Source organism: Gracilinanus agilis, chromosome X (genome assembly GCF_016433145.1).
Source record: "Gracilinanus agilis isolate LMUSP501 chromosome X, AgileGrace, whole genome shotgun sequence".
Taxonomy (NCBI): Eukaryota; Metazoa; Chordata; class Mammalia; order Didelphimorphia; family Didelphidae; genus Gracilinanus; species Gracilinanus agilis.
The window spans coordinates 81727842-81733892 of NC_058136.1; the positions used below are offsets into that span (position 1 = coordinate 81727842).

Genomic DNA, 6051 nt, shown 5'->3' on the forward strand with positions numbered 1-6051 from the left:
AGGTTAATATGAAGGAGAAGTAAAACCAAAATGATGAAACAGAAGTTGAGACACCACTGCATAGATTTTAGCCTACAATGGACCAGTTTTAAGGGTAAAGTATTTATATACTTCATTAGCAAGAACAAAACTTTGGAGAAATAAACATGTGAAAAATGGCTGATAGGTGCTTTGAAGGAAGTTTTTGAAATGAATATGAAAACCTAGGTTAGGATGTGATGTGTTTGTTAACTTGGAAATAACACAGAATTACCAAGTAATCAATAAAACCTTTGATCAGGAATAGGGACATACTTCAAATATTTAATCATTACATAGAGCCAATGGTTAAAACACTTAAAGGCTCTAGGAACCTGGGAACCTTATCCCATGAGGAAAGCTCTGTGCTAAGTACCAACTCTCTTGAGAGAACAGACAGCTTTTAGTGTCAGCTCCACCCAGGGAGAAAACACACTAGCTGCTTTCTCCCAAGAGTCAAGGGAATTGAGAGTCCTTATATCTTCTGGATAATTGGGTATCAAAAACAATTTGGTAAACCACTTTGCTGCCAATAACTAGTTTATAAAGAAGCATCAACTGTAACAAATCAAAGGCAAAGGTCTAATTAAGAAACTTGGCTTCACTTAATGAAAATTTTCATCCAATAGAGAAGCCTTAAAAAAGGTGTTAATATTAATTAAAATAGGGGTAATTGAAGCTGGGATGTCTCTAACATAAGAGTAAACTGAGTCATCCAAAGATCCACATTGATAGATGTTAGCATGAGGGACATCCCTGGACCTGTTCCCAATGGGAGCACCTCATACAAGGCTTTGAGGTGGTTTTGGCAAGAAATCCTGGACCAGCTCTTGGAATTCATATAAATAAAGGGCCTTGTTACCCTTCTACTTCCTATTTGTCAAAGACTTTAGGGGAGCCTCCCTCCCCCAACTTTTTGTCAGGAAATGACTCACTATGAGAATAATTGGGCACCAGAGAGGGAAAAGTAGATTGGTCACCTTCAAGGTAATGAGAGAATGGAAATGCCTCCATCCCTATGTCCACACATACAGAATATTAAATTATGCAAACATCTCCTCTTTCACCAGTCACCTTCCAAGGACTGTGATGTAGAGGAATTTTAACTCAGTCCTTAAAGTATTGGGGCCTGCGGGCTTGGGCTTGTGGCAGGTACTAATCATTTAGAATCTCCTGCTCTAGATGGGGTGACTTCAGGAGAGAAATTGTGCTTGGGGCATGATGGATTCAGATCAAGATTTTGGTTTTCTTATTTCCTGAGTCCTTCTTATTTTTTCCAGTTTCTATATGTGTTCCCTTTTGCTCTTTATTAAAATACTTTTTCATAACTTTAAAAATAACAAAATAATTAAGATCATCATTCATATAATTAGAAACAAATTTTATCTCTTTAAAGGGTATATGAGATCACAGTGAATTTTTTGAGCTGAATTAGAATTCTAAAAGTGGCTCCTTTAAAACAGCATCTTTTTAAGTAATAATGCCACAGAAGTAAGGTTTTATAAGAGTGAAAAATATTGCAATTAAAAAATATTTTATGATACTAATAGGTTAACTTTTAGTGTACAATACTGAGAATTACAGTAATAAGTGCAATAAAATATCTAACACTGAGGTTGTTCTACATTAACCAGAAAATAACCATTGGAAGGCTATCAGACTGAAAATTTCCCTCCAAACCTTTTGGAAGTTTGGGTTATGTGTGCATGTGTCTAGCAGACATCTATTGCTCATAACAGTATTAAGTAGTTATCTCTCAACATTTCAGAGTCTCTTTCAAGAATCATAACATTCTTGCATCACCCAAGTAGATGTGGAATTGGAATTTTGCAGCGAGTCCATTAATAGAACAACTTGATTATATGCTCTTTTAATTTGTACATATGCTGGTCAAAGTAGTCCATAAGTTTCTTCTCCATCAGATCCATATTTTTAGAAATTATATTTTCCAAGTAGGAACAAAAAGGCTGCTGTTCCACTCCAATGCTTACAATGCTTTCATTTGGCTTTGCATTGTTTCACTGAGGCTTATTCTTGTCTCCTACTTAGAGATGGATTCCTTGACTACACAGGTTTTGAAGAAAAGGAAGCAGTTAAGAACTAGGTGTATTTGGGTTATCATTTGCTTTCTTTTGCAACTAAGAGGATATTAAAAATTTAAGAACATTTTCAGGAAGGATCTTGTTTTGTTGCATAGTTTTATTCTCTTCACAATATTGAATATTTCCTATATTTCCTCAGGCAGAAAGTTCTGTGTTTTTATCCATATAAGCTTTTATATCTTCTGTGACAGCTCTAGATGTCAATCAAAACTTACAAGAAAAAGATGGAGTGGATGACTTATCTAATACTCCTGAAGTCGTTGACTTGTACAACTGGGCCTTTCTTTCCCAAGATACAATGAAGTTGTTCTCCAAAAGGAAGGCATTTTTTGTTTTTGAAATCAAACCATATTCATGTGTTGTTGAGCACCTGGTGATAATTTTCTTCCTATAGATTCCTTCATGGTTTGAAGCCTGTCCAGATCTATCCTTGATCCTAGAACAGGAAAGGTTCTTGAAAAGTTTGCAGAACCTGTCTTTACTTGTACTCAATAATATATTTTTTTCATCACTAAAGAAAGTAGCTTAATTTTACAGGAGTCTGTGGAACATTATAATTTTAGGTATTTCTTATATACAAAGTAATCTCATTTTCACTGTTATTTTGGGTAGTACAAACATTCTCTCATCTACTGGTTCCACAATATTCCTCTTGTATTAGTTAAAAATCACCTGGGGATCTATTTGGAAGGATTAAACCTCAATATAGTGTTTGACAAACTTCTGTGGACCTGTGGGGGTCCTTAAAACTACATTTCCCGTGGTCCAAAAGGTTTCATGGGTTTCCTGTTTTGGATTACGTATTGAAGGTGAGGGACTGTTTTAAGTAGGGGGTAGTGACTTGGAACTTCTCTCTTTAGCTATCTGAGCTCTCGGAGAGAGGAAAGGTAAATGGCTGAGGGTGAGGTTGGAATAGGTTTTTCGTACAGACTCGTGGTCAGTTTATCTCTATCAGCATGGTTTTATTAAAATACTATTCTTCCTTCTAATCTTGGCCCTCCTCATTTTTAAACATAACAGTTTGGCAAACCAGAAGGTCGAATTTCAAACTCTCAATTTTCCAGATAGCCTAAAGAGAGCCATGCCTGTTTTTTGGCCTTCTTGCTCAGCTTTTTTGGGCAATTTTTTAAAAAAAGGAAAGTGGTGGAAGGGGCAGCTGGGTAGCTCAGTGGATTGAGAGTCAGGCCTAGAGACAGGAGGTCCAAGGTTCAAATCTGGCCTCAGCCACTTCCCAGCTGTGTGACCCTGGGCAAGTCACTTGACCCCCATTGCCCACCCTTACCAATCTTCCACCTATGAGACAATACATCGAAGTACAAGGGTTTAAAAAAAAAAAAGGAAAGTAGCTTTCCTCATCATGTTTTTGCTAAAAGCAACAGCATGTTTTTGCCTCAGGCGGGACTCAGCCAGCCAGTCTAGCCAAAACCACCTTGGAAGGTCAGACCAGCTGATTCTGGCTTTTGGCTTTAAAACTAAAATGCTGGAGCCCAGCCAGTGTGTCTCTGCCGCTGATCTCCTGACTCCTGACCTGATTTTCATTCCTGCCCTGCTGCAAGCCTGCAAGCATCCCAGTGCCTCTTCTTCAATCCTGCTTTGCTGGTGCTAGTGCTGACCTTCCACTACAACCCTGAGCCCCAACAGCAATGACCCCCAGCTGCTGCTTTCACTGTCACCCAGTCCTGATTTGCCAAGAACTTCGTAATTCTTTGGCTGCTGCTAAAGATTTGGTATTGCACCCCCCCCCCCGTAATGGCCTGCATTCTAGCCCTCCCTGTGTTTCTCTAAAGACCTAATTTAGGCACCTCCCACAAGCTCTCCACATGGATATTTTCTACAAAACTGACCTGAGCTTTTCTCTAGCCCTGAGCCCATGATCGGCACCCACGTGGACCTAGCTTCTGAACCTCGAACTAGTGATTACAATCAAGCCACATGGCCTATTCACCCCCATACCTTTGAACTTTAACTTTGAACTTTAAAAAGAATAACCTTTAAACTCAGCAGAACTCAATCAAAAGAACATTAAATTGAACCAGGGGTGAACTTTTAAACCTTGAAACTGAATGAGTTTTATTTCTGTTTTAAAGAGACTATATTTTGCTAATTAGTTTTGTAAATTAATCTTGCTTATTCCGTTGATTTTCCTATTGCACTGAATCCTTTTAAGATAATGTAGTTTGTGGCTGCTAGATTAATTCTGTTTATGATTTTATTGTAACTCCCAAATAATGAGAAAAATCTAATAGAACCAGTAGAAGAGGTTTTTTTTTTGAGGTTCTGGGTTAAGATGGCGGCAGAGTAAGAAGCAGCTCTTAACCTCTCCTGACAGAAACTCACAAAACTCCTCAAGGGGACATAAAAACAAGTCCAGATGAACAGAGGAACCCCACAACAGGGCACAGCATGGAAGGTACGTGAAATTAGGGCATTTCCAAGCTATAAAGTGGTGAAACAGCTCTCACTAAATCGCGGGCTGAGCAAACAACCCCCAACCCCCTCCACACAACACCTATAGTGCCGAAGCCAGCTAAAAAGAAATAGAGCAAGTTTGGGACACCCATCGAGTCATTGGTAGCTCTGGGGCCTGTTCCTGAGAGCAGCAAGATTTAGGACCCCAAAAAGCGAAAGAATGCACAGGAACTCTGAGCGTGGGAGCAGGGTGCAGAGCACAGGCACAGGAGCAGAGTGCAGAAGCTGTTAGAGGCACAGGTGGAGGCAGACATAGCCATGAGCTAAAGCTCTGAAACCCTGAGTAGGGAACCAGTGCAGAAGGGTATACGACTGTGGAAGCAGCTCCCTGAGATCCTCCAGCAGAGGATCAAGCAAAGGGGTACACCAGTGGGCTTGACCTTGGAAAAAACCAGAACTCAGACCTCAGGAGCAAAAAACCATGGACAGGCTTCCGGGTTAAGATGGAAGTAAGAAGCAGCTCTTAACCTCTCCTGACCGAAACACACAAAACTCCTCAAGGGGACATAAAAACAAGTCCAGACAAACGGAGGAACCCCACAACAGGGCACAGGGTGGAAGGTACATGGAATCGAGACATTTCCAGGCTATAAAGGGCTCTCACTCAATCGCGGGCTGAGCAACCGCCTCACCCCCACCCCCTCCACACTCATCTATAGATCCGAACACAGCTAAAAAGAAATAGGGCAAGTTTGGGGCACCCATCGAGTCATCAGCAGCTCCGGGACCTGTTCCTGAGAGCAGCTAGACTTAGGACCCCATTAAGTCAAAAAAAGCACGCTAAATCTGAGCGTCCGGGAGCAGGACGCTGGGCGCAGAGCACAGGCTGAGCAGAGGCGTGGGTGGAGGCAGACACAGCCAGGAACTAAAGCCTAAGTGGGGAACCAGTGCGGACGGGTATACGACTGTGGAAGCAGCGCCCTGAGACTTGTAAAGAAACCTTCAGCAGAGGATCAAGCAAGAGGGCCCACCAGGGGGCTTGACCTTGGAAAAAACCAGAACTCAGACCTCAGGAGCCAATAGATCGCGAACAGACACTGAGCACGAGGATAAAGCTGAGGAGCTGCTGGGCTAATGATGGCTACTCAGCATCAGGAAGTTCAGAAGACAAAGAATAATAACAAGAAGAAGAAGTCTTTAACACTCGACAGCTTTTACACAGAGAAAATCCAGACAACTGAGCAAACAGAGGAGGAGAACAAACAAGCATCCGGACCCTCCTCAAATAAGGAAAACTCCTCACAAGCTATGGAAGAGTTCAAAACTGAGATTTTGAGGAAAATGGAAGAGATCTGGCAAGAAAATAACAGTTTAAAAGGTAGAATCTTGCAATTGGAAAGTGAGGCTCAGAAATCAAATGAACTGATAAGCAAATCGAACACCAGAAATGACAAGATTGAAAAGGAATACCAAAAGATTATAGCCGATAACCAGTCCCTAAAGGCTAGAATCGAGCAATTAG

At 41.0% G+C, this 6051-nt stretch overlaps 1 pseudogene; it reads right to left on the bottom strand.

Moving 5' to 3' along the window:
* Nucleotides 1–1767: 1767 nt before the first annotated feature.
* LOC123253825 lies at nt 1768–3687 on the bottom strand (annotated as a pseudogene).
* Between the last annotated feature and the right edge of the window lie 2364 nt (nt 3688–6051).